Below are 25,284 nucleotides of genomic sequence, written 5' to 3' on the forward strand. Positions count from 1 at the left end.
CATTTCTGCATGCGGGCTGTCAAGCGCTTTTCCAATGATTTTAGCATCACTTGGAAAAGTGCTTGACAACTTGGTCACACTATATAAATCCATGCGACCGGCATGGATTTATATAGTGTGACCAAGTTAATAGTTAAAAAAAAGAATAAAAATGGTAAAAAATAAACATTTTACTCACCTTCTGATGGCCCCCGGTCTCCTGTAGGCTGCGTCCGGTCTCTTGTACGGCTCGCGGTGGTGTAAAAGGATCTTTCATGGCGTCATTTAGTCATGTGACTGGTCACGCAACCGCCGACGTCAGAAGACGCGTGCCCTGTCACTTAACTAAATGACGTCATGGAAGGTCCTTTTAGACCATCGTGAGCTACCAGGGAGCCAGGACGCATCGCTGAGGAGACCGGGGGCCATCGGAAGGGGAGTATAATGTATATTTTTGTTTTAAATTCTTTTTTTTAGCGGCAAAAACGCTTGAAAAACGCATAGTGGGCATGCAGCCTTATTAGTGTTGGCGCGGACCGCCGTCTGGAAATACTCGCTGAGATGCTCTGTCTTCTGGTAATGGCCAAGACTGGGTACTACACATACGCCTCATACTCAAATAAATAGGAGGCGGATATGTAGTACCCTGCGGCGGCCACTATCAGAAGACTGAGCAGCTCCGCATTTGAGTACTTCTAGCCGGCGGCCGCCGCCAACACCAGTGACAGCTGATTGGCAGGGGTGCCGGACCCCGGCCGATCACACATTGATGACCTATCCCAAGGATAGGTTATTGATGAAAAGTAGCGAACAACCTCTTTAAAGATAATTATATAACTAATATAGTAGAATAAATGTCACATAAATATGTAAACTTAAGATAGTAAGCATATAGAGAATATGCCTTCCACTGTCATCGAACAAATTAATGTGGATATTTAATATGTTATTTGCTGAATACGTATAATTAACTACAAGCCATAGATTTAGTATCAGGACTCAGGAGTTATTTTAATATTCTTTCATTCATTTTGTATCATTATAGGCCACGCCCCCTTGGTAAAGACCCCAAAAAATATCTAAAAAAAATGCCCATATCTTGGTAAACTATATGGCGGATTTAAAAAAAAACACAACTGAAAATGCATTACTCAGGGAATAAAATAAGAGCATAAACTGTCCCCTTTCGACTTCATGCCAGGACCTCTTTAGGCTACGTACACATGATGACTATTTGATGTTGCAGATTTTCTGCATGTAAATGGCGTGTTTTTTTTGTCTTTTTGCTATGTCATGTTTTAAACAAAGCTACTTTGCTTTTGATACTTCCTGATATTTGGCTTTGACAAAAGTCTATTGACCGTCATATGTGGATTGTATGCAGCTTTTTTTTAAATTAATTTCCGCAGGGGAAATGCTCTTAAAACACGTGCGTTTTTTCTTTACCTGCAGATTTTCTGCATCTAAGGCTATGTTCACACTATTTTTTCAGCGTTTTTATGCAAATTTTCAGCTGTGTTTTACAGTACCAGTAAAGTCTATGAGAATTCAGAAATCAGTATTTTGTGGTTTGCATGTTTTTTTGGACAATAGAGCATGTCACTTCTTTCAGCGTTTTTTACCCATTGAAAGTAATGGGTGGTGAAAACCGCGTAGTGTGAACATAGCTATCAGGTTTTTAGTGAAAAAAAGCAAGTAGAGCAGTATGTGAAACTCATTTATTTTTGTGATTTTACCATCTTGTCTTGGTCACCTATGATGGCACTTTGGATTAGAACAGTTTAATTAAATTAGTGATGTGTAAAATGTAAACATTGGCTAAGTTAGGTGTGAGATTGAACAATACCTGTGGCCCACGGAGGTGTGAGATTGAACAATCTCTTAGCAACTCAATGGCAGACCATAGTGTTAAAGTAAATAGTGTCCTACAAACTCAATGCCCTGCCAGTGTCTTAAGTAAACTATTCCTGAACAATTCACCTCCCCCCACTGTTACATTTGTAACTCTGGTTAATATGGTTTCACATATGTCTTGCATTGGAGACCTGTGTTCATGCTTCTGTGCTGCAAGCAAAGCTGAACTTTGGGAGCCTGAAAAACGCACCAAAACCTGCGTTTTTGATGCAGCTTCTTTCCTGCCAAGAGATCAGATTTTGCTGCAGGAAAAAAAAAACGCTGAAAAAAAAACGCCTAGTGTGAACATAGCCTATTCGTAGCGCCACTCTGAAGAAAATTTCAACTGGAATTTGCTCCAAATATGACAGCAACTCAAAAGACTGCAAAACACCGCGCGGAAACGCTTCAAAAAACATCTTATGGGAAAAAAATACATATTTCTTGAAATGAAAAAAAACTCGTCAGATTTTTTCCGCCTCAGGACAGATTATTATTTTGATGCTTAGTGAGGCCGTTTTTTTTTTTGAAGAGGATGGATTTCTAAACCCACATAAAAAAAGAAACTGTGACCATAACCTAATCTACATTTCCATAATGATTTTTTTCCTGTCACCGAGTTTTTTCTCTTCTAATATTTACGCCCTATTATCGACAAACACAACTGGTGCTTAAATAAAAAACGTTCTCTGAGAGAAACCCCGAGGACGCCATTCCAGCTCGACCAACAGTCGCAGCCGCCGCAGTGATCACACGAGCAGTCGAAAAATCCGCGAATTTATAGGCGCAGAGCTGTGTCGGTCGTGACGTCAGCGCCCCGCCTCCTTCCCGCTCATGCATAGGAATGAGGGCGTGTCCCGGGTCGCGGCCGTGGTGGTGACGTTGCGTGTGCGGTGTCGCTGACCCGTTTTTTGTCACGTTGTCTGATTCACACACAGCGTCAGAGCACAGACTCCGGACTCTGCCTCGTGATGTGACGCCCGTGCTGCTCGCAGCCATCTCCATGAGCAGTTCCTCTGCCGGAACAGGGTGAGTAGTGACTGAGCTGCTGTCACTTGCAGTGGGAGGCATAATGCTTTGCATGGGTGGGAGGACTTCCTGCATAGAACGGGTTTCTATGGAAGATCCTTCTTCACAGGTGTGAATGGTGACCAGGAAACCTTCCCACTATGTCTCCTTACATGGGACTGCAGACACCATACATTCAGCATATCTGTGCCATGTTAGCCAAAACTTCAGAAGTTTGGAAAACTTCCAACTTTCATGGCGTACCTCCTGCAAATCTGCGAGACCCCTATATACTTGGGGCATGTGGGGGGCTGTGACTGTAACGGTTTATCCAGTCTATACCCTGAATGTGCAGGTGGACGGGCTCTGTCATCAGATCGAGCGTTGCGACGTCACACAGAAGAAGCCAACTAAATTTGGCAACTCTTCTAGGAATCTGATAGATGCCCCCCTTTTTCTCGGAGCGTCTTCCAGGGGTTTGGCAGATGTGCCCTACTAAATCTCTGATGTTAAAAAATCTGTTTCACCATAGGGATGCTTTTAAAATATTAAAGGGGTTTTTCCACTTTTCTAAAAGTGAACCCCAAATGCTTAAAGGGGTTGTCCAGGACTATTTTATTTATTTTTTACTATGTGATTAAGAACTAACAGGCAGGTAGTTGCTAAGTATTGGTCTCAGCGGTCACAGGCCACTTCCGCCATCGATTCACCGACTTCTCTTTTACTCTGTTCTGTTGATGGGGTGTGATTGGCGACGTCATACTAATTGACAGCCGGCTCCCCGCTGCCTAACTGCGGGGAGCCAGTTGTCAATCAGTATGATATCAGCAGTGACGACTCATCGACATAGTGGGAGAAGAAGAGGTGCTCTGTTGACGTAGAGAAGATGAATTGCTGGCAGGAGTGATTGGTGACTGCCGGGCACAACAGACAGGTAGTTGCCTCTATTAGCATCTACCTACCCGTTGGCTTATAATAAAAAAAAATAGTCCTAGACAACCCCTTTAAGTAACTCACCTTCTTGGGGTTCAGTGCCGTCTCCCAGTTGTTCCTTGGGACTGTTTGGTTGCATCGGTGATGTCACATCCACAGCGCGTATGAAGCTAATTGCTGAGTTTGGCAGCTGAGCCAAGGTTGACGGTACGAACCTCTGAGCTCAGTGATTGGCTACAGCGGTGGTGCACACTTTGAATGTGACATCCTAACTGCAATCGAAACACTGAAACCCGAACAATGGCAGTGAGCCGTCACTGGACCCCGGGAAGGTAAACACTTGCTCTGTTTTTTAGTTAAGGCATTTTAGAGTATTTGGGGTCCACTTTCCTATGTGAAAACCACTGTGGTCTGCACCAGGAGCTGAAGCGATGACCTCTCATTCTTCCTTCACCTGACCAGGATTGATAGCAGTGTTCAGGAGTTTTGGAACAAAGCATCGACATGGACAAATTTGATGACATGCCCAGTTCCAGTTACCTGAACGCTGCAGCCAATCACAGGCATCAGCAGTCAGATGAGTGAAGCATGGGAATGTCACTGCTGGCAGTCCTAGCACAGACCACCGGCGCGGCCTCTGTTGGATCCACTTGGGTAGCACTAGCAGCAGGTGAGTTTGGTTTCGTTTATTATTTTGTGCAGTTGCAAAGTTTTTTAACCGCCCCTTTACTACCTACGCTGCGGACTGGTCTTGGTCGCAGATTGCATTAGTTCTACATCACTTGAACTTACGCGCTAACTTTTGCCAGAGGAAAGCTCTTCAGGAAACGCTGATTTTTTTTTTGTGGCGTCTTTTTTTTTTTTCATAGTTTTCACCGGTGTTTATTTGTGGAATTTGGTATAAATTATTGAGCAGCTTCCAAGCAGAAGCCGCCCTGAAGAACAGTCACTTCTTTTAGCCACTTTGGCTCCCACTCCTGAGAAAAAATACTGACCAAATACTGATAGGTGGGCCGTGGCATTCAACTGGTTCTAGCAGATCTCAACTTTCTTCTCCTCCATAACATAAAAGTTGCATTTGTTACCTGTTGCAGACACATTAGTGATGTGAAAATGCAAAAGCTACTCCGTTGATGCATACAGCAAAAGATAATCCTCTGTGATATGCATCAATAGAGTGGCAAAAACTCGTTGGTTTCGACCACCTAAATAAAAAACTCTATGTGCACATTCCCTTATACCTTGTAACTTGTTTACCCTTTGATCTATTTCTTTGATGCTTTTTCACAGAGCTTTGATGTTCAGCACAGATTAGAGAGCCATTTTTAATACAAGAAGAAGTCTTTTTTTTTTTTTTTTCATAGTTTTCACCGGTGTTTATTTGTGAAATTTGGTATAAATTATTGAGCAGCTTCCAAGCACAAGCTGCCCTTGAAGAATGGTCACTTCTTTTAGCCACTTTGCAGCTTTTGAAGCCTAAAGCTGTTCAAAAAAGCTCAAAAAGACTGAACATATTCACAGAAAATCCATTTAGCTTTTTTTTTTTTTTAAGCGCTATTGCAGGCTGAATCTGCACGAAAAAGACATTGTGTGCACAGGCCCCTTGGTACTCTGAGGAGTTTTCACTCCAAAAAGTGCCTGGAAAAAAATTGCTCTAAAACAAAAAAGCGTAAAAAAATGTTCTTATTAATTTTTATTGTAAAACCAGATTGATGGTCATATGTTCAGTCTTTGGAGTGTTTTATTTTCCCACTTTAGATATTGCAAATCACCTTGGTGGATGAAAAGAAAGTGCATGTCACTTCTTTGAAGCTACTCCTGATGCAAACTTGAACTGTCCAATCAAAAAGCTTAAAAAAAAAATGTCAGGAAAAGGGAATCTTTAAAACTGATCCAGGAAATGGTTAAGGAAATAACCACCCCCTCCAAGGGTATGCGCATACGACATCTTTTCAAGGTGGGTGAATTCGCCATGTTTTTCAAGAGGGAGACGCTGGCATTTTTTGGGGGGGCTGCTGGTGTTTTGTTTTTTTTTTACTTTTTATTTAGAGAGCGTTTTTTTTTTTTTTTTTTTTAAATGCCATTTTTTGGACATTTTTTATAACTACATTCAGTAATGGTGAAACGCTGACAAAACACTCAAAAAGACGTCTGAGTGTATTCCGTGCGTCTATTGAGCTTTCCCAGTGATTTGCATTGTAAAATATAGAGCAGAAAATGCTTGAAGAATTGTCGGGTCACTTATTTTAACCGCTTGACATCTTTGGAGACTTGAAGCTGTTAAAAGACCCTTAAAAGACTAAACATATGCAAAGCAAGTAGTTTTAAGTTAGAAATGCGTATGTTCATTCTTTTGAGTATCTAGCTTGTGCTTTTTGACACGGACCCACCTGGAAGAGACTTTGTATGCACATATCCAAAATTTCTCCAAAGGAGCATTTTCCTGAAGGGTTTTCATGAACATCAGCATAGCCACAATGTGGTTACATCTTTAACTGGTTCTAGCAGAGTTCAATTTATTCCCCTCCTCCTCAACAGCAGTGCAAAGCTGTGTTTGTTGCCTGCTGCAGACACATCAGTGATGTAAAACTGCAAAAGCTACTCTGTTGATGCATATAGCAAAAGATAATCCTCTGTGATATGCATCAATAGAGTGGCAAAAACTCATTGGTTTTGACCACCTAAATAAAAAACTCTATATGCACATTCCCTTATATATTGTAACCTTTTTTCCCTTTGATCTATTTCTTTGGTGCGGTTTCACTGAGCGTTGACGTTCAGCACAGATTAGAGAGCCATTTTTGATACAGGAAGAAGTCGGCTAATCGGAGGATGGCATTCACTTTCTGCTAAATATTCTTACAGAACTGGTTTTGAAAATATCAAAGAAAAATTCACTACAAGTTTTTCCAGTTCCCCTACAAAGTCTGTGTTAGAATATCACACTAAGGGTGATGTTTTTTTTGTTTTGCTATATTTAATGTTGCTGTTACTTGCAACAAATGAATCTAAACTGTTTCAAGGAGGCTGATACATTTGTTGTAACTTTAAATACCTCTAGAAAAGTTTGTTCAGTTTTTACGCCAACTCCTTACCAGATTGAGATTGAACAAAAATGTGATATTTTTAGAGTTATGTTCATGATTAAACCATCCAGTTTTAAAAAGTGACATGCATGATGCAAATGGCTCTAAATTCTGGCGCAAATGGTTAAAACATACGTCTTACAGCAGACAGGACTTTATTTTGGGAGAAAAATCTGCCGCAAAATGTCACAAATACATGGAGAAAAGGTTTAACTATATGGCTGTATATGTACGGAATAGTGGCGTACATATAAATCATGGATCCCCATAGCAGAAGTTCTAATTGCCCCCACCCAAAATTAAAAAAATAAATATTTGTCGAGCGTCACAGAAGAGCAGATCTCACAACTTTCCAGCCTTTACATAGTAATTTTCCTCCTGCTGAAGTCTTAGATCCCTCTTTCATTGTCCTAATAAAGTATTATGCAAACAAAAGTGCCCCCCAAACACAGTATGATACCCCTGTGGTGAATTCCTCCACATGCACAGTATAATGAGCATACTGTACCCACCTCAGCTCCCAAGGCAAAGTATGGTGATCACAACACAGTATGATCGCCCACTCAGATCTCCATGCAGTATAATGGGCCTACATAATGGCTCCACACTGTATAATGGCCCGCATTAGCGCTCCACACAGTATAATTTCTTGCATACAGCATAATGGCCCCACATAGCCTTCCACAAAAATGCACTCCCCATGGTCCTCCACACAATATAATGCACTCCCCATGGTCCTCCACACAGTATAATGCACTCCCCATGGTGCTCCACACAGTATAGTGCTCTCCCCATGGTCCTCCACACAGTATAGTGCTCTCCCCATGGTCCTCCACACAGTATAGTGCTCTCCCCATGGTCCTCCACACAGTATAGTGCTCTCCCCATGGTCCTCCACACAGTATAGTGCTCTCCCCATGGTCCTCCACACAGTATAGTGCTCTCCCCATGGTCCTCCACACAGTATAGTGCTCTCCCCATGGTCCTCCACACAGTATAGTGCTCTCCCCATGGTCCTCCACACAGTATAGTGCTCTCCCCATGGTCCTCCACACAGTATAGTGCTCTCCCCATGGTCCTCCACACAGTATAGTGCTCTCCCCATGGTCCTCCACACAGTATAGTGCTCTCCCCATGGTCCTCCACACAGTATAATGCACTCCCCATGGTCCTCCACACAGTAAAATACAGCCCCACATAGGGTAAAATGCAGCCCCAGTCCTCCAGTATTATTGTTACCACGTGCTCACTGATTTAAACAAAAAATAAATACAATACTCTCCTCTCCCCCGCTGCTCTGGTCTCTGCAGCGCATCTCCTCACCTCAGTAGTTCCACTGTCTGACACAGCGTGGAGCATGATGAAGTAACACCATCGCGCCCGCTGTGTCAGAGGCAGAGGGAGAATGATGGAAGAGAGAGTGTCACATCTTACTCCCTCCTCCATCATTGCTTTCAACTGTATCGACATCTGCCGATACAGTTGAATGCGGGGCGGCGCTGGCTGGCCGGAGGGTTTGTGGGGGGAAGGGGTGGGTAGGCGTTGCGGGTGCTGACACTGGCCCCATAGCAGTCGCGTGGCCTGCCGCCATTGGCGGTACGCCACTGGTACGGAATTACAACAGGGCTCCCATGAAGGTGCGTGAACTGCTCACTATACCTCCTACACAGGTTTTTCTCTTTTGGCATGATTTTTTGTACTCCCTGTGCATGGATGTATTCACCCCGTGAAGCTTTGCACTTACTCTAAAAATCCATACTTTAAAATTATTGTCTAGCTTGCACAAGACACCTATTCTTCTAATGATAATCTCCATGCTGCGCTTTGTATAATTAGTCCCAAATCCATTTAAAGGGAATCTGTCATCAGGTTTTTTCTATGTAATCTGAGAACAGCATGATGTAGGGGCTGAGACCCTGATTCCAGCGATGTGTCACTTGATGGGCTGCTTGCTGTCACAGATTTATCTGCTGCAGATCTAGCAGTTCTCTGAATGCAGAGCTCTGTATAACCCCGCCCACACCACTGATTGGCAGGTTCCTATGTACACTGTGAGCAAGCAGCCAATCAGTGGTTGGGGCAGGGTTACACAGATTAGCTGGACTATAAGGCACGAGACACCTAGTCCTGCAGTAATAATCTCTTGATTGTATTGAAACTGCAGCAAGCTGCTGAGCAAGTGGCACATCACTAGAATCAGGGTCTCTGCCCCTACATCATGCTGCTCTCATATTAAATAGCAAAACGTTGGTGACCGCTTACCTTTGACTATAAATGCAAGTGCATCAGGCTGTGATTTAGTACACAAAGTATTACTAAAAATAATGTATTTCACGTGGTACGTATTTTATTGCAATGTGTTCTTAAGGTGGACAAATACCTAGACATTCATCCAGTCTGTGACCATTGGGCATCTACCTGTAGAGCGAACATGCCCGATAGTAGCCACAAAACCAATGTGTCCTTAGTCTCTATCCATCCGCATCTACATGCAGTGGTCCTAATAAAGCTTAAAGGGGTTGTCCCATCTTAAGATACAAGTTTGCAGTCACTCTATGCGACTGCAGACTTGTGAATCCTCACAGCATGTACAGTGCGCACTGTGAGGATTCTTCGGTGTCGGCACCAGGAGCAGGCGGTCATGTGACCGCAAGTATTTGATTTGCGTATTCCCGGCCACATTCCAACTAGACGTGCATGGTTTCGCTCAATGCAAGTGTATTGACTTAGGCCGGACACAGTCTAGTCGGAATGTGGTCAGGAGTATACAAATCACATACTTGTGGTCACATGACCACCAGAACCGGAGAATCCTTACAGCACGTAGGGCCGGACAGCACCTTTAATTTAAAGACACATATGCTTGCGACCAAGAAATGACTTCTATGAGCTCTCTTGGCCATTTTAGTAGAACAAAGGCACCAGAGTCCTGTTGGCTTGGGATTGTAGCTTCTGACTGGTCTTCAGGGTCGATTAGCAGATGTCATTACTCCCATAATTTAGCTGTAGGACATTTGTTAGAATCTTATACTACTGACAGGTTGCCCTTTTAAATGAGTGCAGAAAGCATAGCCAACAGACTGCAATCTCAATATCGCGGATGACTAATTATATCTTGTTGCAATAAATGAATCACCAAGCTCCAAAGTTTCATTTTCTTGGAGCATATTCAGAAGTACGATTTATGTTCTTGAATCTCTCCTCACCTTTTTAGCTAATTTTCAATTGCATGCAACTAATTTTACACTGGTGACTACCAGCCACCTCATTCTCTGCAAGCTTGATGTTTAAAGCGAACCTGTCAGCAGGATTTTGCTATAGTAAACTACAGGCAGTGTCATGTTGAGGCTGCTATACTGATTAATATGATGCCTGAGGTGCAGAAATCAGTCTTGTGGTTCTTGTGTAATCAGTGTTTGCAGTTTTGAGTTAATGAGATGCTCATGCTGCGGGGCGGGCCTGTAGGCAGGTCTTATCCTGGTGCTCTAGGCCAGATCAGCAAGAAGAGACCTGCCCACAGGCCGCCCCTTTCTCTCTGTTTGGCTGTCTGTATGATGAGGAACATGCTTGTGCTTCGGGCAACCTGTGGGCAGGTCTCTTCTTGCTGATCTGGCCTAGAGCACAAGATGAGACCTGCCTACAGGCCTGCCCCGGAGCACGAGCATCTCATTAACTAAAAACTGCAAAAAGTGATTAAACAAGAACCACAAGACGGATTTCTTCACCTCAGGTATCATATTAATTGTTGTAGAAGCCCCAACATGACACTGCCTCTAGTTTACTTAGCAAAATCCTGCTGACAGCTTTAAGCTTTATATTATGCATCAACAACAGGATATACAGTATAAATGGTGGATAAAAGACCTGCTGAATGTTACTGATCATAAATTGTGATAAAAGAAAGCCTGAGTATAAAGGCCATTATTGCCGGCGGCTCTCCTGACCTGAGCGTGATGGCTTCATGTATTTCTATGCAGCTGTCACGCACAGGTCGGGATAGCCGCCCGCCAGTCCGAGCATTGTGTTGCGATCCTCGTCCGAGTTTTATGGCCGTCTGGCTGTTCCCTAAGAATGAGACGTTCTAAAAAGCTCACTGAATCCTATTGTGTTCCTGTGGTAGGAGCCACCACTGTAACAAGGCAGTTCATGAAAATTCCCTCCTAAATATTCCACTCTCATCTATGGGTGGTATTATTGAACAGTGGTAACTCGTCCAAAAAGTAACAAAATGAGGCCACCATGTCGTTTTACAGTAGAAGAACTTAGCTCTCAAAAGGTTGCAGTGAATGATAACAAGTTTAATAGGCAATCCTTATGGTGTTAACGTTTCGGTCCTACATATGGGCCTTCACCAGAACTGATTGCAACTTGGAATATGAATGGCAGTCCGCCTATAGCAGTGCTATGAAACAGCACCTTCTTTATAGCGACGAGCGTCCATAACGTTCCATAGCGCTTCTCTACATGGACTACCATTCATATTCCAAGTGGCAATCAGTTCTGGTGAAGGCCCATATGTAGGACCGAAACGTTAACACCATAAGGATCGCCTATTAAGCTTGTTATCATTCACTGCAACCTTTTGAGTCCCAAGTTCTTCTACTATATTGACCAAGGGTTAGAACCTAACTTAGGCACCTCACCTCATCACCAGGAGTGCTGTATACGTATCTTTCACCATGTAGTTTTATGACACCTACAGTGGGTACTGAAAGTATTCAGACCCCTTTAAATTTTTCACTCTTTATTTCATTACAGTCATTTGGTAAATTATAAAAAGTTCATTCTTTTCTCATTAATGTACACTCTGCACCCCATCTTGACTGAAAAAAATAAGAGATGTAGAAATTTTTGCAAATTTATTAAAAAAAGAAAAACTGAAATTTCACATGGTCATAAGGCTGTGTGCCCACGTAGCGTTTTTCATGCGTTTATGCTGTGGAATTTCCGCAGCGGAAATGCTTGTAAAACGCTAGGTAATCCGCACCCCATGGTCCCCAAGGGGATTCCGCATGTTCTATGCACATGCTGCGGATTTTTCCGCAGCGTTTATGCTGCGTACAAAAATCCGCAGCATGTCCTTTAATTTTGCAGAAGCGCAGCGGAACTCCCGCCATTGACTTGCATTGAGACGCACAGAAACCGCGACTGTACATTTTTACAAGCGGCTTCTATGCGTCTCTATGTGCGGATGGTACCCAGTTCTGGAGGAGAGGAGACTCTCATCCAGACCTGGGTACCATTCTACCTGTAAAAAAAGAATAAAATAACAAATAAAGTTTATACTCACCTGTCCGGCGTCTTCTCTCTGAATGCCAGCAGCGCTGAAGGACCTTCGGTGACGTCACAGTCATGTGACCGCAGGCCCTTCACCGCTCTGTCTCGCGATATGCCGGCAGCCGGGAACCAGCCAGTAAGCAGCGCTGCAGCCACGCCGGGGCCTCGGGGATGAGTATAGCTTTATTTGTTTTAATTTTTACGGTTCACACTGTATAAATCCATGCTGTTTGCATGGATTTATACAGTGTGACCTAGTTGTCAAGCACTTTCCAAGTGATGCTATCGCCTAGAAAGTGCTTGTCAATCTGCATGCGGAAACGCATGTGAACCCGCATGTGGATCCGCATGTATTCTGCAGGAAAACCGCATGCACAATCTGCATGCGTTTTTTTCTGCCAGGGAGATGCAGAAATGCTGCAGAAATTTTCTGCTTCATTTCTGCATCGTGGGCACATAGCCTTAATATTCAGACCCTTTGCTCAGACACTCATAATTAAGTCACATGCTGTCCATTTCCTTGTGATCCTCCTTGAGATGGTTCTACTCCTTCATTGGAGTCCAGCTGTGTTTAATTAAACTGATAAGACTTGATTTGGAAAGGCACACACCGTTCTATATAAGACCTCACAGCTCACAGTGCATGTCAGACCAAATGAGAATCATGAGCTCAAAAGGAACTGCCCAAGGAGCACAGAGACAGAATTGTGGCAAGGCACAGATCTGGCCAAGGTTACAAAAGAATTTCTGCATTACTCAAGGTTCCTAAGAGCACAGTGGCCTCCATAATCCTTAAATGTAAGAAGTTTGGGACCACCAGAAGTCTTCGTAGACCTGGCCATCCAGCCAAACTGAGCAATCGTGGGAGAAGAGTCTTGGTGAGAGAGGTAAAGAAGAACCCCAAGATCACTGTGGCTGAGCTCCAGAGACGCAGTAGGGAGATGGGAGAAAGTTCCACAAAGTCAACTATCACTGCAGCCCTCCACCAGTCAGGCCTTTATGGCAGAGTGGCCCGACAGAATCCTCTCCTCAGTGCAAGGCATATGAAAGCCCTCATAGAGTTTGCTCAAAAACACATGAAGGACTCCCAGACCATGAGAAATAAGATTCTCTGGTGTGATGAGATGAAAATAGAACTTTTTGGTGATAATTCTAAGCGGTATGTGTGGAGAACACCATGCACTGCTCATCACCTACCCAATACAATCCCAACAGTGAAACATGGTGGTGGCAGCATCATGCTATGGGGGTGTTTTTCAGCTGCAGGGACAGAAGGACTGGTTGCAATTGAAGGAAACATGAATAGGCCAGGTACAAAGATATCCTGGATGAAAACCTCTTCCACAGTTCTCTGAACCTCAGACTTGGCCGAAGGTTCATCTTCTAACAAGACAATGACCCTAAGCACACAGATAAAATAACAAAGGAGTGGCTTCAGAACAACTCTGTGACCATTCTTGACTGGCGCAGCCAGAGCCCTGACCTAAACCCAATTGAGCATCTCTGCAGAGACCTGATAATGGCTGTCCACCAACGTTCACCATCCAACCTGACAGAACTGGAGAGGATCTGCAAGGAAGAATTGCAGAGGATCCCCAAATCCCGGTGTGAAAAACTTGTTCCATCATTCCCAAGAAGACTTATGGCTGTACTAGCTCAAAAGGGGCTTCTACTCAATACTGAGCAAAGGGTCTGAATACTTATGACCATGTGATATTTCAGTTTTTCTTTTTTAATAAATTTGCAAAAATTTCTACATTTTTTTTTTTTTTCCAGTCAAGGGGTGCAGAGTGTACTTTAATGAGAAAAAAATGAACTTTTTAGAATTTACCAAATGGCTGCAATGAAACAAAGAGTGAAAAATTTAAAGGGGTCTGAATACTTTCCGTACCCACTGTAACAGTCATAAAACTACATTTTTGCACCATAAAGGTTTTTTCCTTCGTGGGCAAACATCCATGTAGATATGCTAATCTTTGCATGGGTTTTACAACCAGCGATCAGAATCGATCCTATACCAAGGCAACTGTTAAGTGTGCACAACCGGGCCACTAAAAAGACGTATATCGGAACATGTTACCTATGTTACTAAAGTTGGCAATAAGAACTCCTCCTGTGCATCGAAACGCTTTGCTCAAGAACATGAAGGACGCACAAATGTTTTTCATGTTTGCGCCATTGAGAAAGTCAATAGACCTCCTAGAGGAGGTGACTGGCAATGCCCATTACTTACCAGAGAAGCATTCTAGATTTTCAATTTGGAAACCATTACTTCGATGGGAATGAATTCATGTAGGGACATGATGTTCATTATTGACACTCAGGTATTTGGAACCTTAATTTTTACTTTATCTCCTTCTTGGTGGTTGTATTTTATATGTGTAGATATTTAAGTTTGTTTTTGAGGTGAACATTGTATACCATGATTAAGAGCAGGTAAGCAGCTCGAAACGTGTAGGTTCACTTCTATAGCTCATTCTGCCTCCTTGGTCTCCTCCATGATCATGCAGTGCTGTCTACTCCATCAGAAAGATCTTGGTACACTCGTAGATTTGAAATGGAAATTTTGAAGTGGATTTTTTTCTGTTGGAGCAGATATGTGACACTTGCACTAGAAATTTTGAGAGTGCCTGTTTTATAATGGATTTGAAGATGCAAATAGATTCCCACAAAATGGCTAAATATAATAATATAGTTTGCTAAAATGACAATGGTAAATACATACAATGCAAAAACATACATGATAATAAAAGATAATATAAACAGTTAATAAAACAATAATAATAAACATGAATTATACTCAATCTCCATATCTGCACCTCCCCCACCCAACCCCTCCTATACAACTGAGGCCCAGATTGATGAGAGCAGATGTCCTCCTGCATCTCGCAGTCTCGCAGTCTCAATTGGACTCAGCATTTCTTTGTCTTATGTTAACTTTTTATGCCAATTAACTTCCCACTAGTGTTGATCAAGCACTGAAATGCTCAAGTGCTCGGTACCCGAATTCAGCACCTTGGACATGCTTGACTCGAGTAGCGAGCTTAATAGAAGTGTTACATTCAACAGTGGCACACGTGAACTTGTGGACCCACTGTGCCATAGGGCTGGGCCTGCCTATGTAGGGACGTAGCTAAGCGGCTCCTTTGTGTTCACTGGAGCTCCTGATGGTGGAGACAGACTGAGATGCAACTAGTTGCCAGATACCACTCCTAGGCAGAACCCGGTACTGCAGCAGCATGTTTGTTACTATGCTAATTGCATATTGTATTAAGGCTAGCTAGATGTTTATTTACAAGAGCCTCCTGCTATACCAACTGTGTAAATTGATTAAAGGCTCAAACAATGAGACCTGAGCCCTGTGGAATAATACCCTCCCTAACCCTTGCCATGTGGATGTGTACTTGAAAGAACAAATGTGAACTATTTAAGGAACATATGCCTCTGTAGCTGCTGACCCCAGCGGTCAGGTTAGCCGACATTGATTAGGGCTATGTTTAAACACACTGGCCTAGGATATTGGACCGGGGAACAATGTTCAAACACTGGCCGTACTAGGACCAGGGGACTTCGAGAACAGGACTGGCCGCACCATGACCAGGGCACAGTGTTCAGACACTGGCCACACTGGGACCAGGGGACTTCGGGGACAGGACTGACTGCATCAGGACCAGGGGACAATGTTCAATCACTGGCCGCATTGGGACAAAGGTAGTTCGGGGACAGGACTGTCTGCACTAGGACCAGGGGATAATGTTCAGGCACTGGCCGCACCGGGACAAGGGGACAATGTTCAGGCACTGGCCACACACAGAACAGGGCTTCAGGTTCGGGACCTGGCCACACCGGAACCAGTGGACTTCGGGAACAGAACTGGCTTCACCAGGACCAGGGGACAAAGTTCAGGCGCTTGCCGCACTTGGACAAAAGGACTGGCCTCAACGGGGCCAGGGATTTGGGTTCTGGACGCTGGTCGCACCAGGACCTCCCCTGGTTCCCCTACTGAACAACTGAACTGGTAGAACACCACACTGCCTAATGCCTAAACTCGTTGCTTGGGGACTCCCTAAGGGGGAGGGAGTCTTGTATACAAGATTCCTCGCAGCTATTGGCTGAGAGCCATCTTGCAGGTGTACTAATTATACTAAATGCCTCTCGGCTACAGGCTGAGGGTATTTACTGTAAGCACGCTGCCCCTTTAAGAGCAGAGGAGCGCGTGAGCACCAGGTGCTGTCCGGAACTGTGGCATGCATAGCAGCAGAAGACAGTGAGCTCAGCAGGGACCACGCTGAAAGCCAGAGTGGTGAGTAAGCCGGTGTCCCTGCATGGAGGGAGAAGGGGACATCATGCAGGGGCGCCGGCCATTGCATTACAAGAAGTGAATATGAAACTCGAGCATTTTTTTGATGGACTCTCTCTCTCTCTCGAGTCCTACAGCTCACAAAGAGTCCGGCTGACAGAGGAGTCTTTGCACTCCCAGCAGGGGAATACCCCGCTTCAGTGCGGAGCGTGGCTCAATGATTCAAATGAGCGTCTTACGAGGACCGAACCACTTGACCACCACTCTATAATCGAGCACCCGGATGCTCGGTCGAGCAGTGCCGAGCATGTTTGCCCATCATTACTCCCCACCCAAAGTAAGATCAGCACAGGCATTTCTATACTCAAAACAAGTCTTTGTGTTGATCGTATGTCCTAAGGTAACGAGTGTAGTTAGGAATGTTCTAGTACATGTCGGTCATTGGTACCTCCCTTCCCAAGGGCTAAAACATAGCTGAAACAATCAATTTTAAAGTGATAGAATAAAGCCAAATTGTTAAATTCTATCTAAAAAAAATAAACATTTCTTCATAGGGAAAACACCTGTAAGGTGAGGTAAAAGGTTCCCCTCGCCCCCTGTACATCGCCCCTTACATTGACAAGTTGTAATAAGAACACAACATCTATAATGGCCCTTAGGTCCTTCCAGTAATTATATCCAGGAGAGGGTCCATGAGTAGTACACATCAAATAGGCAATAAAAAATGAGGGTAGGAATAGCTGCTTTATCTTCAGACATTCATGCTCAAAATAGAAATTAATATATAAATCATCTAGTGATTGAGAGGTCTACGCATTTTCAGGGTCTCACCGACCCCTTGTCCTGACAAAGGGGTCTGTGCGACCCTGAAACGCATAGACTATTCAATCTTTTATTTGTATTTTAAGCATGAATGTCTGAAAATAGCCCAGCTACTACTACCCTCATTTTTTTTTACTGCCTATTTGTTGTCAACCCTTGAATTAACCCCTTACAACACAGTACATCACATTGTCTTATAGTGTATCATTAGGATACACCAGGACAATTAAACCTTGGAGGTCTGACCCCTGGAAACTCCGTCTGGACAAGGGATGTCAAACTCAAACACACAGAGGGCCAAAATAAAAAAATTGGACAAAGTTGCAGGCCAACCAATATACCGTATAATGGGCCTCACATAGTCCTACATGCAGAATAATGGGCCCCACTTAGTCCTCCATGCAGAATAATGGGCCCCACATTGTCTTCCATACAGAATAATGGGCCCCACATAGTCCTCCATGCAGAATAATGGGCCCCACATAGTCCTCCATGCAGAATAATGGGCCCCACATAGTCCTCCATGCAGAATAATGGGCACCACATAGTCCTCCATGCAGAATAATGGGCCCTACATAGTCCTCCATGCAGAATAATGGGCACCACATAGTCCTCCATGCAGAATAATGGGCCCCTCATAGTCCTCCATGCAGAATAATGGGCCCCACATAGTCCTCCATGCAGAATAATGGGCCCCTCATAGTCCTCCATGCGGAATAATGGGCCCCTCATAGTCTTCCATGCGGAATATTGGGCCCCTCATAGTCCTCCATGCGGAATAATGGGCCCCACATAGAGGAGGTTGTTCTGGTGTCGTGAGCCAAATATAATCACACTGCTAGCCAGATTTGGCCAACGGGCCAGAGTTTGACATGTATGGTCTAGACTAAGTGGGCAACGTGAATGTATTCAAGTTATTTGGGAAAACAGTGAACTAGCACAGCCTTCTTCATACTGAAGACTTGATAGATCCTGGGAGTGAAATCTCCACCGCTCACTTGGTGATGGCATGTCCTTGCTATTAGAGATGAGCAGATCATTCGCGGGACTCCGGTCTAGCGTCCAGATCAGTGGTAACTGGCGACTAGACAGGGAGGCCTACGAATCTCTTCCCTTCCGGTGTTTCAGCACGGCTTTTGATTAGCCAGGGCTGGCGCAACGTCATCTGTCATGTCTCCCAGATGACGTCGCGCCAGCCCTGACAAATCAAATTCCACGCTGGAAAGTAGGAGATTCTCAATCCTCTCGTATAGATGCAATGCACCACTGACCTGGACACTGGACCGGAGTCCCGAGAATTGATCTGCTCATCTCTACTTGCTTTATGTTATCACTTGTTTGTGATAAGTTTGGAGAATCAGAAGTCGATTGTAACGATATGAAATCCTGTTATGTCTAAGATATTGTGCAAATTATCTCTTCAGAGAGGAAGAGGACTAGAACTCTGGTTGCCACCTACAGGAAGTAGCGATCCTAAAAGTCAATATCGACTCTCTAACGAGCCTTGTCACATGACTTAGGATAAAATCCAAAACCAGAATCTCAATTTGCAGACAGTGTTTCGAGCTGCACTGATGAGGGGCAGCAAAGTGTGAGATCTGGTTTGGCTGGGATCCAAGGGGTAACGTTTCTCCTTGCGGAGAGTGACATTTAAGCATGTCAAGGTGAGGAGACTGTTAAGCCTCAATCCTCCTCTTAAGATATTGAGCACAGCAATTCTGTTATATCAAATGATCTCCACATCTGTGGCTTACACCGCTCATATTCATTGTAGCCATTATAACAAGAAGGCCATTGTTCTCCCATAATTCTGACTATAAAGAACAATGTACAAAGAGTTCCTCTATGATCCGCAGAATCGGAGTGACACCCTTTTTGTTTGTGGCTTCTTGTTGAAAATTTTTTCCGATTTGTACATTTCACGGTTTTTTCATAGCCTTTTTTTTTAATTCTGAGAATTTTGGCCAAAAAAAATTGCATTTCATTTGCAAGTGGTCAAAAAGGTCACGGTTAGACGTCTAGATGATACCATCGATGTGACACTGTGTTCATACAAGACGAATATTGGAATTATTACTTATTATTGGAAATTGTCCAGTTAGTAACACCATATTTATATTCTACTATTCTATCAGAATTGGTTCCTTCATAATCCAGTAATAGGGTTGAAGTCTGCTGGGAATTCAGATTTCCCTCTATTACCCTACAAGTTCCTTAAATGGTTGTCTCAGGAAGAAAACTCCTTTTTTTAACAAATTAGGTGTCTATTAGCTGTCATGAAAGAAGGAATCTGATCAAGTCACACATTTCTACTGCTATAAATGTTCCTTCACACATCTGTGCGGTTCTGTAAAATGTCAGATCGCAACGCACGGATTGGCTGCAGCTCTCCCGACCCGAGCGTGACCGCGTCCTATATTTCTATGAAGCCGTCACGCTCTGGTGAGCTGCTCAGTAGACCGGCTTGTGGGCTCCCGTGTCACAAATCATGGATGCATGTGATGGAGCATTGTCCTGCATGAAAATCATGTTTTTCTTGAACGATACCGACTTCTTCCTGTACCACTGCTTGAAGAAGTTGTCTTCCAGAAACTGTCAGTAGGTCTGGGAGTTGAGCTTCACTCCATCCTCAAAGCAAAAAGGTCCCACAAGTTCATCTTTGATGATACCAGCCCATACCAGTACCCCACCCCCACCTTGCTGGCTTCTGAGTCAGAGTGGAGCTCTCTGCCCTTTACTGATCCAGCCTCTGGCCCATCCATCCGGCCCATCAAGAGTCACTCTCATTTCATCAATCCATAAAACCTTTGAAAGATCAGTCTTAAGATACTTCTTGTCCCATTCTTGACGTTTTATCTTATGTTTCTTGTTCAGAGGTGGTGTTTTTTCAGCCTTCCTTACCTTGGCCATGTCCCTGAGTATCGCACACCTTGAGCTTTTTGATACTCCAGTAACGTTGCAGCTCTGAAATATGGCAAAACTGGTGGTGAATGGCATCTTGGCAGCTTCACACTTGATTTTCCTCAATTCATGGGCAGTTATTTTGCGCCTTTTTTGCGACCCTGTTGGCTATTTGCCATGAAATGCTTGATTGTTCGGTGATCACGCTTCAAAAGTTTGGAAATTTCACGACTGCTGCATCCCTCTGCAAGACATCTCACAATTTTGGACTTTTCAGAGCCCGTCAAATCTCTCTTCTGACCCATTTTGCCAAAGGAAAGGAAGTTGCCTAATAATTAAGCACACCTTATATAGGGTGTTGATGTCATTAGTCAACACCCCTCCTCATTACAGAGATGCACATCCCCAGATTTACTTAATTGGTAGTTGGCTCTCAAGCCTATGCAGCTTGGAGTAGGACAACATGTATAAAAAGTATCAAAGTGATCAAAATACTAATTTGCCTAATAATTCTGCACGCGGTGTAGTGTGATTTGATTTTCTTGGATGAGAAGAAGATGGAAAAAAATTCTCCTTCTCCATTCTGTCAGTCTGTGAAAATCGGACTGCACTCAGATGCCATCAGAGTGCAGTCCAATTTTTTTTCCCCACGGACTCATTGATCTGCTTGGCCGAGTGCGATCCAATTTACAGTTGCAAATCGGCCATGCTGTGATATTTTTACCTTGGACAGACTCGGTCCAATTACAAGGACAAAATCGGACATGTGCAGGGCCCCATAGATCAACATTGGTCTGGGTACAATGCAATGTTTTGCACAAGGCCCATAGAAGCCCATAGGAAGTACATATATTGACTACTGCCCACTTCTGACATTTTGGAAGATGGTGGGGTCAATTTAAAAGGGAATTTGCAATGGTGATGATTTTTTTTCAACGACTACTTAAACCTACTTATTTAAGACGGTGGTAAAACCCTTTAAAGTGCTCCAGAATCTAAACAAAGCAATAGCGATGGTTGGATAACTGTTTTTTTGTAGCTGACGTGCAGTAGCCTCAGTCGTGGTTGCATAAAGCTTCTTGCTGCTGCACATTGTAGAAGGCATTACTGTCTAGAGCAGGGGTCTCAAACTCGGCTGGGTATATGGGCCGCACACAGAAAAAAAAATTAATTTGGGGGGCCGCATTCTTTGCAGGACAAAGTGACATTTTTAGTGATACCATTTTTTTTCTATACACCTTTTGAACATTTTTTGTTTTATTTTTTATTTTATTTTTTATAGCTTGGGCCGTTATGGATGTGGCGATAAAAAGCGTGCACTTTTAGTTTATATATAAAGCAGCATTTTTAGTGGCAAAATATTTTTTCATGCTTTATTTTGAAGTTTTTCTGGCAAAAAACTTGTAGTAATGTGCCCCACCCTAATTTGCATCTTGTAATGTCCCCCATCTTGTCGTAATATTCCATACTGATCCCCATCTTGTTGTAATGTCTCCCATCCTGGTCCCCCTCTTGAAGTAATGTGCCCATCCTGGTCCCCATATTGTAGGAATGTTCCCATCCTGGTCCCCATGTTGGAGGAATGTCCCCATCCTGGTCACCATGTTGGAGGAGTGTCCCCATCCTGGTCACCATATTGTAAGAATGTCCCCATCCTGGTCGCCATATTGTAGGAATGTTCCCATCTTGGTCCCCATCTTGTAGTAATGTGCTCATCCTGGTCCCCATCTTGTAGGAAGGTCCCCATCCTGGTCCCCATATTGTAGGAATGTCCCCATCCTGGTCCCCATCTTGTAGGGTGGTCCCCATCCTGGTCCCCATATTGGAGGAAGGTCCCCATCCTGGTCCCCATATTGGAGGAAGGTCCCCATCCTAGTCTCCATCTTGTAGGAAGGTCCCCATCTTGTAGGAATGTCCCCATCCTGGTCCCCATATTGGAGGAATGTCCCCATCCTGGTCCCATATTGTAGGAAGGTCCCCATCCTGGTCCCCATGTTTGAGGAATGTCCCCATCCTCGTCCCCATCTTGTAGGAAGGTCCCCATCCTGGTCCCCATATTGGAGGAATGTCCCTATCCTGGTCCCCATCTTGTAGGAAGGTCCCCATCTTGTAGGAACGTCTCCATCCTGATCCCCATATTGGAGGAAGGTCCCCATATTGGAGGAATGTCCCCATCCTGGTCCCCATCTTGTAGTAAGGTCCCCATCCTGATCCCCATATTGGAGGAATGTCCCCATCCTGGTCCCCATGTTTGAGGAATATCCCCATCATGGTTCCCATATTGGAGGAATGTCCCCATCCTGGTCCCCATGTTTTAGGAATGTCCCCATCCTGGTCCCCATCTTGTCGGAAGGTCCTTATCCTGGTCGCCATATTGTAAGAATGTCCCTATCCTGGTCGCCATGTTGTAGTAATGTTCCCTTCTTGGTCCCCATCTTGTAGTAATGTGCTCATCCTTGTCCCCATCTTGTAGGAAGGTCACCATCCTGGTCCCCATATTGTAGGAATGTCTCCATCCTGGTCCCCATATTGTAGGAAGGTCCCCATCCTGGTCCCCATATTGTAGGAAGGTCCCCATCTTGTAGGAAGGTCCCCATCCCGGTCCCCATATTGTAGGAAGGTCCCCATCCTGGTCCCCATATTGGAGGAAGGTCCCCATCCTGGTCCCCATATTGGAGGAAGGTCCCCATCCTGGTCCCCATATTGGAGGAAGGTCCCCATCCTGGTCCCCATATTGTAGGAAGGTCCCCATCCTGGTCCCCATATTGGAGGAAGGTCCCCATATTGGAGGAATGTCCCCATCCTGGTCCCATATTGTAGGAAGGTCCCCATCCTGGTCCCCATGGTTGAGGAATGTCCCCATCCTGGTCCCCATGTTGTAGGAAGGTCCCCATCCTGGTCCCCATGTTGTAGGAAGGTCCCCATCCTGGTCCCCATGTTGTAGGAAGGTCCCCATCCTGGTCCCCATGTTGTAGGAAGGTCCCCATCCTGGTCCCCATATTGGAGGAATGTCCCCATCTTGTAGTAATGTGCTCATCCTTGTCCACATCTTGTAGGAAGGTCCCCATCCTTGTCCCCATATTGGAGGAATGTCCCCATCCTGGTCCCCATCTTGTAGGAAGGTCCCCATCTTGTAGGAAGGTCCCCATCCTGATCCCCATATTGGAGGAATGTCCCCATCCTGGTCCCCATGTTTGAGGAATGTCCCCATCATGGTCCCCATATTGGAGGAATGTCCCCATCCTGGTCCCCATGTTTGAGGAATGTCCCCATCCTGGTCCCCATCTTGTAGGAAGGTCCCTATCCTGGTCACCATATTGTAAGAATGTCCCCATCCTGGTCGCCATATTGTAGGAATGTTCCCATCTTGGTCCCCATCTTGTAGTAATGTGCTCATCCTTGTCCCCATCTTGTAGGAAGGTCCCCATCCTGATCCCCATATTGGAGGAATGTCCCCTTCCTGGTCCCCATGTTTGAGGAATGTCCCCATCATGGTCCCCATATTGGGGGAATGTCCCCATCCTGGTCACCATGTTTGAGGAATGTCCCCATCCTGGTCCCCATATTGGAGGAATGTCCCCATCCTGGTCCCATATTGTAGGAAGGTCCCCATCCTTGTCCCCATGTTTGAGGAATGTCCCCATCCTCGTCCCCATCTTGTAGGAAGGTTCCCATCCTGGTCCCCATATTGGAGGAATATCCCTATCCTGGTCCCCATCTTGTAGGAAGGTCCCCATCTTGATCCCCATATTGGAGGAATGTCCCCATCCTGGTCCCCATCTTGTAGGAAGGTCCCCATCTTGTAGGAAGGTCCCCATCCTGATCCCCATATTGGAGGAATGTCCCCATCCTGGTCCCCATGTTTGAGGAATATCCCCATCATGGTCCCCATATTGGAGGAATGTCCCCATCCTGGTCCCCATCTTGTCGGAAGATCCCTATCCTGGTCGCCATATTGTAAGAATGTCCCCATCCTGGTCGCCATATTGTAAGAATGTCCCCATCCTGGTCGCCATATTGTAGTAATGTTCCTTTCTTGGTCCCCATCTTGTAGTAATGTGCTCATCCTTGTCCCCATATTGTAGGAAGGTCCCCATCCTGGTCCCCATATTGTAGGAATGTCCCCATCCTGGTCCCCATATTGTAGGAAGGTCCCCATCTTGTAGGAAGGGCCCCATCCCGGTCTCCATATTGTAGGAAGGTCCCCATCTTGTAAGAAGGTCCCCATCCTGGTCCCCATATTGGAGGAATGTCCCCATCCTGGTCCCCATATTTTAGAAAGGTCCCCATCCTGGTCCCCATATTGTAGAAAGGTCCCCATCCTGGTCCCCATATTGTAGGAAGGTCCCCATCCTGGTCCCCATATTGGAGGAAGGTCCCCATATTGGAGGAATGTCCCCATCCTGGTCCCATATTGTAGGAAGGTCCCCATCCTGGTCCCCATGGTTGAGGAATGTCCCCATCCTGGTCCCCATGTTGTAGGAAGGTCCCCATCCTGGTCCCCATATTGGAGGAATGTCCCCATCCTGGTCCCCATCTTGTAGGAAGGTCCCCATCTTGTAGGAAGGTCCCCATCCTGATCCCCATATTGGAGGAATGTCCCCATCCTGGTCCCCATGTTTGAGGAATGTCCCCATCCTGGTCCCCATCTTGTAGGAAGGTCCCTATCCTGGTCGCTATATTGTAAGAATGTCTCCATCCTGGTCGCCATATTATAAGAATGTCCCCATCCTGGTCGCCATATTGTAGGAATGTTCCCATCTTGGTCCCCATCTTGTAGTAATGTGCTCATCCTTGTCCCCATCTTGTAGGAAGGTCCCCATCCTGATCCCCATGTTTGAGGAATGTCCCCATCCTGGTCCCCATGTTTGAGGAATGTCCCCATCCTGGTCACCATATTGTAGTAATGTTCCTTTCTTGGTCCCCATCTTGTAGTAATGTGCTCATCCTTGTCCCCATCTTGAAGGAAGGTCCCCATATTGGAGGAATGTCCCCATCCTGGTCCCCATGTTGTAGGAAGGTCCCCATATTGGAGAAATGTCCCTATCCTGGTCCCCATCTTGTAGGAAGGTCCCCATCTTGTAG

General features: G+C 44.9%; 1 protein-coding gene across 1 annotated transcript in view; it reads left to right on the plus strand.

Annotated features, from left to right (window-relative positions):
- The first annotated feature begins 2,701 nt into the window (after positions 1–2,701).
- LOC141213730 (uncharacterized) overlaps positions 2,702–25,284 on the plus strand; it is a 55,470-nt gene continuing 32,887 nt past the window's right edge. The window contains exon 1 of the mRNA XM_073665318.1: positions 2,702–2,901. The gene's annotated coding sequence lies outside the window, so the exon portion shown is untranslated. The remainder of the gene's footprint in view (positions 2,902–25,284) is intronic.

Source organism: Phyllobates terribilis, unplaced genomic scaffold, assembly GCF_046119375.1.
Source record: "Phyllobates terribilis strain yellow unplaced genomic scaffold, ASM4611937v1 Scaffold_211__1_contigs__length_3443825, whole genome shotgun sequence".
NCBI lineage: Eukaryota > Metazoa > Chordata > Amphibia > Anura > Dendrobatidae > Phyllobates > Phyllobates terribilis.